Source organism: Eulemur rufifrons, chromosome 18, assembly GCF_041146395.1.
Source record: "Eulemur rufifrons isolate Redbay chromosome 18, OSU_ERuf_1, whole genome shotgun sequence".
In the NCBI taxonomy this organism is placed as follows: domain Eukaryota; kingdom Metazoa; phylum Chordata; class Mammalia; order Primates; family Lemuridae; genus Eulemur; species Eulemur rufifrons.
The window spans coordinates 21,957,016-21,969,611 of NC_091000.1; positions in this window are offsets into that span (position 1 = coordinate 21,957,016).

The window sequence follows — 12,596 nt, forward strand, 5'->3', positions numbered from 1 at the left end:
GGACTGGTGATGGGGGGTTGAGAAGGATTGCCATCAATACCCACAATCAACACCTGGGAAGGATAAGTAGGGCCTGAAAAGGAAGGCAGGACAGAGTAGGTAGCCCCCGTGTCAACCAGAAAGGACACTGCCTTATCCGCTACCTTGATTGTTACCCTGGGCTTGGCGAGGGTGATGGGGTCTTTGAGTTAGGGTCTCTTCAGTCTTCGGCAGCCAGACCCCAAGCTGCCATCTGCAGGTCTAGGGGTGGAAGGACTGACCCTCTGGACTTCTGTCCCAAGGGGCAGTCACTTTTCCAGTGTCCCTCTTGACCACAGCCGGGCCAGGTGTCGTGGGTGGAAGTGGCTGCCGGCACCACTTGGCCCAGTGCCCTTCCTTACCGCACTTGAAGTAGGTGCCTGGCGGAGCACAGCTGGTCACCTTAGACGAGGTCGATGGTTTCTCGGGTCTCCCCAGCCTCAGGGCTGCAAACAAGGCTTAGGCTTATAGGTGTGCCTTTTGGCAGACACGGGCCTCCCTTTGGGCCTCTGCCTGTTCATCTCGGGAATTGAAGACTTTAAATGCCATATTCACCAGGTCTCGGATAGGGATCTGAGGGCCCTCCTCTGCCTTTTTTGTGTTTCTTTCTGATGTCAGGGGAGGACTGAGTAATAAAGTGAGTTGTAAGGACAGTAGTCCCTGAGGGGGAGGTAGGCTCTAGGCGGTTATATTGGATGAGGGCATCTCTAAGGCGGTTGAGAAAGGCCGCAGGGTTTTTGTCTGCCTGTTGAGTGATTTCCCTGAGTTTGTCATAATTTACAGCATGGTGGGCGGCAGCCTGGAGGCCGGCAAAGACACACTGCAACATGCGGTCCCGCTGTTTCCTGCCCTCCTGGCCGGCCGGGGTGTCAGGTTGGTATTCCCACTCCAGCTCTTTGTGAGGGACAGCCTCGGCCCCTACTGGCATAGAGTGGTCCATGAGGGGGACATTGTCAGCATATTCCTGAGCCACTATCCAGACGCACTCCCTTTTATCAGTAGTAGGTGTAGAGGATAGTATAACAAAAATATCATGCCAGGTAAGGTCATATGCCTGTGTCAAGTAACAGAATTCTTTGGTGTAGGCTGTAGGGTCATTAGAAAATGAACCTAGGCGTTTTTCAATCTGAGAAAGGTCAGAAAGGAGAAGGGAGTATGTATGCATACAAGACCTTCAGTGCCTGCCGCCTCCCATAACGGACAGAGGAGGGGCTGGTCTGAGGGGTTTGCGTGGGAGCGAGTGTGCTGGTTGACTGGAGACGTCGGCAGCAAGTGGCTGGGAGATGTGGGAGGATGGGCGGGTGCCTGTGGGTATGGTGGAGGTCGAGTGGAGGGGGAGGGCTGAGGGAGTCGGGTGGATCAGAGAAAGCAGAAGGGGCATCTGAAGAGACATCTGGTGGAGAGTTAGAGGGAGAAGAGGAGGAGGGGGAGTGGGAGATCCAGCACAAGGAGGACTTGTGTGGGGTGGCAGGTCAGACAGAGAGAAGGACGGGAGCGCAAACAGAAAAAGGCTTGGACATATGGGATCTCCGACTATTTGTCATTCCTGTGACAAAAGTTATTAAGGTCTTGCAGAATATTGAAACTGAAAGTCCCATTTTCAGGCCATTGGGAGTCATTGTCCAATTTATGCATTGGCCAGGCAGTATTGCAGTAAAGAATGAGGCACTTGGGCCAGATGCCTCAATCCAGGGCCTTCAGATTGGCCAGCAGATACCCCAGGGGCATCTCGCCGGGAATTTTGGTCACCCATGTCACCTCAACCCGGATGGGGAAACAGCCAGGAACAGTATCCTGGCTATGGAGGCAGCAAAAGCCTGGGGGGACGTCTCCGCCTGAGACTAGTGTGCCGGCACGGAAAGGGGTGAGAGGAATTCAGGCGTTCCCCAAATAGCCTCAACCCCTGGAACGGCGGAGCCTCTGACGTGGGCCCACGGTTTAACGGATAGGGAACAGTTTCCCGGAAGGAACGGAGGCTCGTGGGGGATCCGGGTTGGGATAACACGGGGCGACTCACCTAGGCCGAGGTCATCAATCAGGGCCTGGAAGGCAGTCAGCAGAGGTCCCAGTCTGGAAAATGAGAGTTCTTGGAAGGGGGTGGTGCAGCCAAAGCCCCAGATAGGGCCCGTGCAGCCAAACGCCACTCCCGGGTTTCGGCACCAAATGTAAGGTTTCTTTGAAGTAGCCGGCGCCAGAGAAAGAAAGACGAGCAGAGTTGAAAGGGATAAGTAAAGAGGCTTTATTGGGGCACTCCTGGGTGGGGGTAACGAGTCCCTGAGAGGGGGACCCGGGCGAGCCTCACAGGACCCACAGGACCCAGAGAAGCCACGCCGCCCAGAAGTCTGAGTGGGTTTATATAGGTTTCTAGGGCTGGGGGATGGGAGTTTCTTTGGCCAGGAGATGTTGGTGCGAGGAGTGAGGAATTTCTTTGTTTCAGCTTTGGGGCGGGTATTGAGGGACAGGAGGAGCCGCCTCTTTTTTCATCAGGGAAGGGAGGGGTGCCTGCCACCAGTCTTACATGCAGAAGCTTTTTAATTTGATCAGGTCCCATTTATTTATTTTTGTTGTTGCTGTGACTGCCCTTGGGGTTTTCTTCATAAATTTTTTCCCTAGGCCAATGTCTATAAGAGTTTTTCCTATGGATACATTTAACTAAGGAGGTGAAAGACCTCTACAGGGAGAGGAAGGAAATAGCAGAGGATGTAAATAGGTGGAAAACCATACCATGCTCACGGGTTGGCAAAATCAACATTGTTAAAATGTCTATACTACCCAAAGTGATCTACAGATTCAATGCAATCCTTACTAAAATACCAACAACATTTTTTGTGGATCTAGAAAAAATAATTCTATGCTTCGTATGGAACCAGAGAAGACCCCGTATAGCAAAAGCAATCTTAAGCAAAAAGAACAAATTGGGAGGCATCAATTTACCAGACTTCAAGCTATACTAAAAGGCTACAGTAACTAAAACAGCGTGGTACTGGCACAAAAACAGGGACATAGACCAATGGAACACAACTGAGAACCCAGATGTAAAACCATCCTCACCTAGCCATCTAATCTTTGACGAAGAAGATGAAAACATACCCTGGGAAAAAGAATCCTTATCAATAAATGGTGCTGGGAAAATTGGATAGCCACATGTAGAAGACTGAAACAGGACCTGCACTTCTCACCTCTCACAAAAATCAACTCATGGTGGATGACAGACTTAAACCTAAGGCATGAAACTATAAGAATTCTAGAAGAAAATGTTAAAATTTTAATTCTCAGAGTTTCACGCATAAGAAAATATAAAAATATTTTTATTCAATACTTATGAGATGACATCATAAATTATTACTTTTGCTATTTATCCCAGTTAAGTTGATTCATGGCAGAGGTAACTAAGCCTCTGCCTCTTAGGATTAAGATCCTACTTTCTAAAATGACAAATCAAAAAAGAAATGCATTCTCCTAAAAGGCTGTATGGAATTGGATCACACTCACCAGCCCACAAGAAACTAATAAAGCTGAATATGAATATCTAGTCATGGATTACTGTGTAATAAGAAATAAAAGAGAAATACCAAGAAGACTAGAATATGTGTGCTGACTGAAAAGCACGTTGTATTCCCAGTAGGAATGTCATTTATTATTTATTCATCAAATGTGTATTGATGTCTGATTTATACCAGACATTTTGCCAGATGCTGAGATGAAAAATCAAACAGGGCATAGTCTGTACCATCAAGGATCTTATTGATGAGTTAGAAAGACGGCCAGATAAAAATACCAATTATAGCAGTGTGAAGAGAAGATTCCAAATCTAAACAGAGATCTGGAAGAGCTTCCCTGAGGGGGTGAAACAAGGTGAAATAGAAAGTCAGTGCAATTAGCTAGTTGAAGGAAGGAAGTGGGCCATGCTGTACTCTCTAGTTTCTGGAACTGTGGAATGACATGGCGTTAAATCAAGGTTGGGGTGCCAAGCGTGGGGGTGTGGCTATCACGAGGGTGCTCTGCCTGCTGTCTCTGACCATAAACTTCTCTCTACACTGGGTCCTGTACATCATTATGTAATCAAATTCTAGTTTATATGATACATTTAATTTTTCATTCATCCAACAAATCCTTTGAGCACCTACTGTGTGCCAAGCACTGTACTATGCACTGAGTGAGTAGTGAACAAAGCAAAATCACTGACCACCACAGAGCTTAGAAATGATTTTAAAATATCCTCCCTTGACCCATGTGCCCCTTCAGTTACTTGTCTTTTTCTCTACCAAACTTACTGATGTTATTTCTACAACCATCTCTACTGTTTCTTCTCGCATTCTTTTCTCACCTACACTAAATCTTTCCTCCCAACTCCTGACACTGTGCTTGATGATGTCATAATGATCTCCATGTGTCAAAACCAGTGGCCACATCTCTATTCTCATCTTATTCAAACTCTCAGCAGAATTAGACATACTTGCCAATTCTTTCCTCTTTAATACTCTTATTTTGCCTTCGAAGACAGAACATTCTCCTACTTCTTTTCCCTCATTGGTTCCTCCTTCTTCATCTCCTTTGCCAGTCTTGCTTTTTCTCACCTTTGAAATGTCACTACCCTATGCATACCTGATTGTCTAAACTTAATGTTCTTGTAGCATAATGTTTGTTTTGAATCATCTACACCAATGTCAGTGCACCAATCCTGAGATATGGTAGCTTCTGGGTTTTTAGACAGGAATAGCCTATTAATAGTGCCATCTTTGTAAAAGGAATGCCAATTTTCTGAACATTGATGACACTGTTCTAAATAAATCACTATATTAATCCACTTAACCTCCATGAGAGCTCCATGGAGAAGTAAAATAACTTGATTGTATCATAGAGTTAGCAAGGCCTACAGTGTATCCCTAGAGCCTACATTATTAATCATAAAGCTACACTACAATGGTAGATTTATGCTATTAGAGCAGCTCCAAATCTATGCTTTTGGAATTGAACATATTGTTGTGGTATTCTTTTATTAGTATCATGACTGATGGAGCTGGACCTATGTTTGAGGCAGCTGGAACTAAGTGACAGAAGGAAAAATTGAGATAGGGATTTATCTCTTACTCACCCATCATTCTGAAATTTTGCATAGCTAATTGCACCTAGTCATTTCAAGCTCTGCACCATGCCTACCTCTTACAATTCAGACACTGAGAAGGACAAGCAGTCTTGGATTTAGCTATGCAATTACAGGAGATAAAATATTAGCAGTTTGGGGGGAGTGTGACCAAAATTTATAGCTAAAATTGGATAATTTAGGCCCTCCTAATTTAGTGCACATCAGTGAAGATTTTTATCCATGAATTATTTGGATAATTATTTTATCTACACTATTTAATATAGCTTCATGTAAAGACATATAAAAAAAAGAGACATTTAAAGTAGAAACAATTAACTTGAATCAATTACTTGCTATCTCCAATGAGAGAAAGATCTTGTTGGAACAATAAATTAGCTAATTATGGCTTCATCTGTATGACGTTACCACATTTACCATCTGGGAGTCAATTGATTTTGTTTCCTTATCTTTGCAAATGACAAGATTTTCTTCCAACAGAAGACTCAAAAGTTGTTCTTTTCTTGGATCTCCATGCTTTTGGGTTCTATTGCAGCATGTCTTGATTTATTTCTCCTGTCTTATACCCTCCACTTGGGTTGTCTGTTATAACTTGATAAAGCATATGTTAGAATCTCTCATTGATCATGCTTTCTTAATTGTTGTATGTCTTGCTGTAGTGCTCACGTTTGTTTCTCTAGCTATAATAATGAGATGACAACTCAACAGTTTGCAGGAAAGAACATAGTTTTATGTTGTAGCTCAAACTTAAATCTTTGAGGCAATAGGTGAAAACTGAGTTTTAACGTTTGTTATTGCTACTGGCTTGTGTGTGTGTTGGTGGGAGTGTTATTTGGGTGGACAGAGAAGTGGGAGACTTAAATAATGGGGACAAAGGAAATTAAATAAGAGGAAAACAACTTGCTATGGTAAAAGATGTTTTGTTTTGTTTTGTTTTTACTTTTTATGTATTAACAAAAAAACAAAGTTTTTAAGAGGTAAGACAAGGCAGGGTGACTGAAAATTTCTGCCTCAGTGAAAGGGGTTTGGAATTTAAGCCAATCTGAATCCTATTACAAGGTGAGAACTAGAGCAAGGCAAGGGTTTCCCATCAGAGAGAGAGGGAAATGAGGATGATAAGGGGCAAAGTCCAATGTTGTAAACGTGCTGTTCGGTGGAGTGGAACTGGTCACTTAAGTGGGAGGGGGAAGATGGGTGAGTGGAAACAGGAGAAAGTCAAGAAAGAAAGGATGGTCCAGAGGAAAAAAACTCCCATTTTGTTACCTCATCTAATATTAGTTGCTTTGAAATACTAAAACATTTCTTTATAATTATCTATTGTTTTTTGAATAAAGGATGAATTACATATGAAACAACTAACAAAATAAGCCTACAGGATATCTAGATTTAGTAGTGAGAGATATTCAAGAAAAACAACAGAATGCAGCCATAAATCCTGAATAACACACAAGTGGTCAAAGTAAACTGTCAAAGAAACTGGGAGAAGGGAAAGGAGAGCAGAGCTGAGATTTATGGGCCACTTGTGTGCATTAATCATTGCACTATGTTATATCATTTATTCAATTTTATTTTATCCTGACAATATCTCTGTTAGGTTTGTTATTATCCTGATCTTTTTAGATATATTGTAATTTGTTTAAGATGATATATTTTTTTAAAAAATGGAAATGGAATTCTTGCTCTTGACTGGCTGATTTCAAAGATGAGATTCTTTCTATGCTACTACTCCTTGTGGCATTCTTGTTAAAATCAGAAAGCTCTTTAGCCGGGCATGGTGGTTCATGCCTATGATCCTAGCATTCTGGGAGGCTGAGGCAGGAGGATCACTTGAGCTCAGGAATTTGAGACCAGCCTGAGCAAGAACAAGACCCCATTTCTACTAAAAATAGAAAAAACTAGCCAAGTGTGGTGGCGCATGCCTGTAATCTCAGCTACTCGGGAGGCTGAGGCAGGAGGACTGCTTGAGCCCAGGAGTTTGAGGTTGCTGTGAGCTAGGCTGATGCCACGGCACTCTAGCCTGGGCAACAAAGCAAGACTCTGTCTCAAAAACAAAGCTCTTGGAGGTTAATATTCACTAAACTTTTTATATCATATACCACCATAGGTTAAAAATATTTTGTCATGCACTTTCATTACCTGTATATTTATAATCTATCTTCCATAAGTATATGTATACTTATGCATGTGTAAAGTTGTACACATGCATACTTTATAAAATTAAAACTTTTCAGTATGTCACAATTACCATGAATCCATTATGGTGACCAGCATACCTTCTAGTTTCAAATAAGTCATAATTTACTGAGAGATATAGCTTCCTTTCATCTAACGCCTTATTGAGAGGAGAATCCCCCTGAATTATGCTATTTTCTAAGAAGTTATATAGAGCTGTATGCACTGCTGAAGTAGAATTTAATAAGAGAGATCATACAGATGGTGTCTACTATTCCTGAATCTTTGAAAGACGTTACCTTGCTCATCTCAAAGATTATTTGTTTCAGGTCATTGATTATTACCTGTGATATTAATAGTTAATTAGCTCATTTTCCTCCCTCTGTCCTTTTAATTGTTGTTGTTGCTAAGTTGGGAGGAGGTGAATGGTGAAATCAAGTCCAAGAGGCCAGTGGCCCAGAGATGTGATATGCAGAGACTGAAGCTGTAATTACAGAGTCACTGTGTGGAGCCTTATGAGAGGATATTCTCACTGTGAAGTCTTCTGTTTTGTCAATACACTTACATCAATACTTGGCAGTCAGTTCTGCTGCTTTAGGGTTTCAGCATATAAAACAGACAAAGTCACTAACATCAAATTGGAGCTGCTTTGCATTTGCAGTCGACAATCCTATTTTAGAAATATGCATGAGCATGAGAATCAGATCAAGCTTTTAACATATACATTTTTTTTCTAGCAGAGAAGTCTCTGATCTTCTCCTAATTTACCTGTTGTTGATTTCTTGAATCTTTTTAAATCCTTTGCTACTAAAGATGGTCTCTGTATCAGAGAAGCAATTAACCAAATCCCTGACTACAGTGCATGCCGCATCTGTTATAAAAATATAAAAGGTTAACTTAAATCCCAGCACACAAAGGAGATGTCAGACCAGAACAAATCAGCATGAAGAATTACCTGGAGGGGATACAAGGTTAAGGTGAAGCATATGTCAGTTAAGAGGATGTTTATGACGAGTGGAATGTGTTTTTCAGACTGCGAAGACTGGAAGGTTAGAAATGACATGTCTATTATGAATCAACATAATTCATATTCTGCAGCTTTTACCTGACAAAAGAAAATGTGCCTTATTTTTCCCTGTGCAACTCCAAATCCAAACAAAGACTTATATTGGTGTCAACTTTCATCTCACATAAATGCTTAGTTATTTTTTCTTTTAAGAAAAAGAGAATAATTTTTAAAAGATGATGCATTGCCTGAGTTAGAAGGATTAGTTAAGCAGATAAAAAAGAATGCATTGACTTTTAAGGATATATAGGTCTCTTCAATCAGTTATTGTAGGAGGAATAATGAAATTTGTTAAAATACTAGAAATATAAAACTAACAATTATGAATTAAATGGGAAGGAGTATTAACAATTTTAGATTGAATTATTTAGTGGACTAAAGATGGTCACAGAAATTTTTTTATAGTCATCCCATTGAGAGGAGAGTTTTAGGTCCTCTCTACTTGAATCTTGGTGGGCTCTGTGAGTGTCTCATCAATAGAGTATAGCAGAAATAATTCTGTGCTAGTTCCTGGGCCACAGCCTTTAGAGGCTAGTAGCTTCTACTTCCTGTCTCTTGGAACTCTTGCTCTTAAAGCCCTAAGCTGCAGTATAAGTCTAAATACCCTCCTGAAAAGACTCTGTTGTGGAGAGGCCCTGAGATTACATAGTGAGATAGAAAGGCCAGTTGAATTCAGCTTTGCCAAGCAAGCTCCCAAACATGGAAGTGAAGCTGTCTAGGACCCAGCAGACCACCCCAGCTATCTGTGAATACTAACTACCAAGCAATCCTATTTCATATCATACAGTGCTGACAATTGCCCAGGAAGGCCCTGTATCAATTGCTACTCCAGAAAATTATAAAATATATTAAAAAGTAGTTATTCTAAGTCACTGAATTTTGAGGTATTTTCTTAAAGTAATAGATAACTGAACTAGTAGGTATGACTAATTTCATTACTTTTAAGCATTAAGATATATTCAATTTAATATTGGTAAATTTAAAAAGTAAATATGACACCTGAGGAAATAGAAATTATGAAATTACATGTCAAAGTATAGCACAAGCACATTCTTCTGAGGAAGTTCTTAACTTGATGTAATTATACAGTTGGAGCCATGAGGGGTGCATCATAATATCTGTGTTTCTTCACCATCCTGTTAAGTGAGTCAGATGTGTTTTCCTTAAAGGAGCATGCTCTAAATTACTGTCCTAAACATTTGGATTTCAAAAATGTACAATGTGATATCACATGCAAATTGACTCTGTTGTATGAAAATCCATCACACAGACTGTTGAACCTTTAAATTTCTTCAAATCTCTGAACTTTCTAGGGAAGTATAATGGTGGCTTCTCCTCCTGCTACTACCATCTTTTCTACACATCTTGATTTCTAAAATCCTAGTTCCACTGAATTAGTTCCATGAAGATCATCTTACCATTCTCCTGGGGACTGGGATGAAGCCCACTTGGTTGTGTTGAATTTATTTATTTATTTATTTTGATATGCTGCTGAATTTGGTTTGCTAGAAATTGAGGATTTTTGCATCTATATTTCTGAGGGATATTGGTCTATAGTTTTCTATTTTTGTTGTGTCTTTTCCTGGCTTTGGTATCAAGGTGATACTGACTTTATAGAATGAGTTAGGGAGGATTCCTTCCTTCTTGATGTTATGAAATAATTTCTGCAGTATAGGGACCAATTCTTCTTTGTGAGTCTGATAAAATTCAGCTGTGAACCCATCTGCCAGGACTTTTTTTGTTAGAAGATTTTTTATTGCTGAATCAATTTCATTGCTTGTAATTGGTCTTTTCAGGAGTTCTATTTCTTCCTGATTGAGCTTTGAGAGGTTGTTTGTTTCCAGGAATTTATCCATTTTCTCAATATTTTTGAGTTTATGTGCATAGAGACTTTTATAGTATTCACAGATAATATTTTGTGTTTCTGTGGTATCTATTGTAACTTTCTTTTTCATTTCTGATTGAGATTATTATGGTTCTTTCTTTTTTATTTTTCATTAATCTAGCAATAGTTCTATCAATTTTGTTTATCTTTTCAAAGACCCAACTTTTTTTTTATTATCTGTATTATTATTATTTTTTTTATTTCATTTAGTTCTGCTCTGACCTTAGTTATTTCTTTTCTTCTGCTGGGTTTGTGTTTTGTTTGCTCTTTCTTTTCTAGTTCCTTGAGATGATTCATTAGATTGTTGATTTGTGATCTTTCTATCTTTTTGATGTAGGCATTTAAGGCTATGAATTTTTCCTTTAGGATTGCTTTTGCTGAATCCCATAAATTTTGATAACTAGTATCCCCTTTGTCACTTAGTTTGTGGAATCTTTTCATTTCCATCTTAATTTCCTCTTTGACTCAATACTCCTTTAGCAGTGGGTTGTTTAATTTCCATGACCTTGTGTAATACTGAGCATTTCTGTTGGTATTGACTTGTAATTGTATTTCATTGTGGTTTGAGAAGATAAATGGTATAATTTCTAGTTTATTGAGTTTGTTGAGACATATTTTGTGGCCTAAGATGTGCTCTATCTTAGAGAATGTTCCATGTGCTAATGAGAAGAATGTATATTCAGTAGTTTTTAGGTAGAATGTTCTGTAAATGTCTATTAAGACCATTTGCTCTAGAGTCCAATTTAAGTCCAGTGTTTCATTTATTTTTTGCTTAGAGGATCTGTCCAGTTCTGTCGGTGTTAAAGTCCCCACCAATTATGGTGCTGCTGTTTATTTCTTTGTTTAGATCTAGTAGGGTTTGCTTTACAAATCTGGGGGCCACATGTGTTAGGTGCATAAATAATTAAGATTGTTAAGTCTTCTTGATAATTTGCTCCCTGTACCATTATATAATGACCCTTTTTATTTTTCTTTACTATTGTTGATTTGAAGTCTATGTTATCTGATATAAGAATGGCTACATCTACTTTCTTTTTATTTCAATTTGCATGGAATATTTTTTTTCCTTTCCTTCATCTTGAGTTTGAATGAGTCCTTGTGGGTTAGATGTGTTTTCTGGAGACAGCAGATATTTGGCTTGTATATTTGTTTTAATCCAATCAGCCAGCCGATGTCTCTTGAGTGGGGAATTTAAGCCATTCATGTTTATTGAAAGGATTGCTAAGTTGGATACATTTCTGTTCATCCTGTTGGGTAGAACCTTGTTGCTTTTCTCTCTTCCAGGACTGCTCACCCCTTGACCTTTATAGATATTCACTATTTTTCATCATTCAGTTCTTTGTTAAAATAACTCCCAAAGATGGTGTAAGATACCCATTCCTTACTATTTTAATGAAGTAACCTCTCCCATCTCCCCTATTCACCCCAATATTCTCTATCCACTTACATTAATTTCATTATAGTGGTTATTACTATTTTAAATTATCTTATATATTTATTCATATATTTAGCATTTGTCTTTTCCAGATTCACTAGGTCAAAAATTAGGTCTATCTTGCTATTGACTCTCTCATAAATTCCTAGAACATCTAATACATTTTTTAGAAAATTTAAATACATATTAAATGAATAGGTAAAATTTGATGTGACAATAAATTAATATGTTCAGAAGTATCTTGCATCTTGGAGTCATCTGACCTTAATATTACAAAGGACCTCAAAAGAATCACCTAGCTTAGAAAACTTTTTGAGATTCTATGTTTTCTGACTCATGTTCATTTTGTTAATGCCTGAACACTTCAAAGAGTGGGGGATGCATCAACTTACAATGCAAACCATACAATGTAAATCTCCATCTTGGGGTGGTTCAGGCTGCTAGAAAATTTCCCTTAGAGTGAGTTGAAATGTGTATACTGTTTTAATCTACATCCATGGATGAGACTACCCACTGGAACCAAGGAAGTCTTACCTCCTTAAATATTTGATGAATACTATAATATTCATTGTGAACCTTGTCTTCTATAAGACATCATAAATATTAATATGTTTATTTTTTGTAATATATCTTCATTATTTTATATGTTTGTTTCAGTACATAACCCATTTTGACTATATGTCTTCTACGTTGTGAAATTTTATGTGCTATACATATGATAAAGGGCTGATAACTAGAATCTATAAGGAACTCAAGCAAATCACCAAGAAAAAAATCAAACACCACCATTAAAAAGTGGGCAAAAGACATGAACAGAAACTTTTCAAAATAAGATGGACTAATGGCCAAGAAACATGAAAAAATATTCAACATCTCTAATCATCATGGAAATACAGATCAAAACCACAGTGAGATA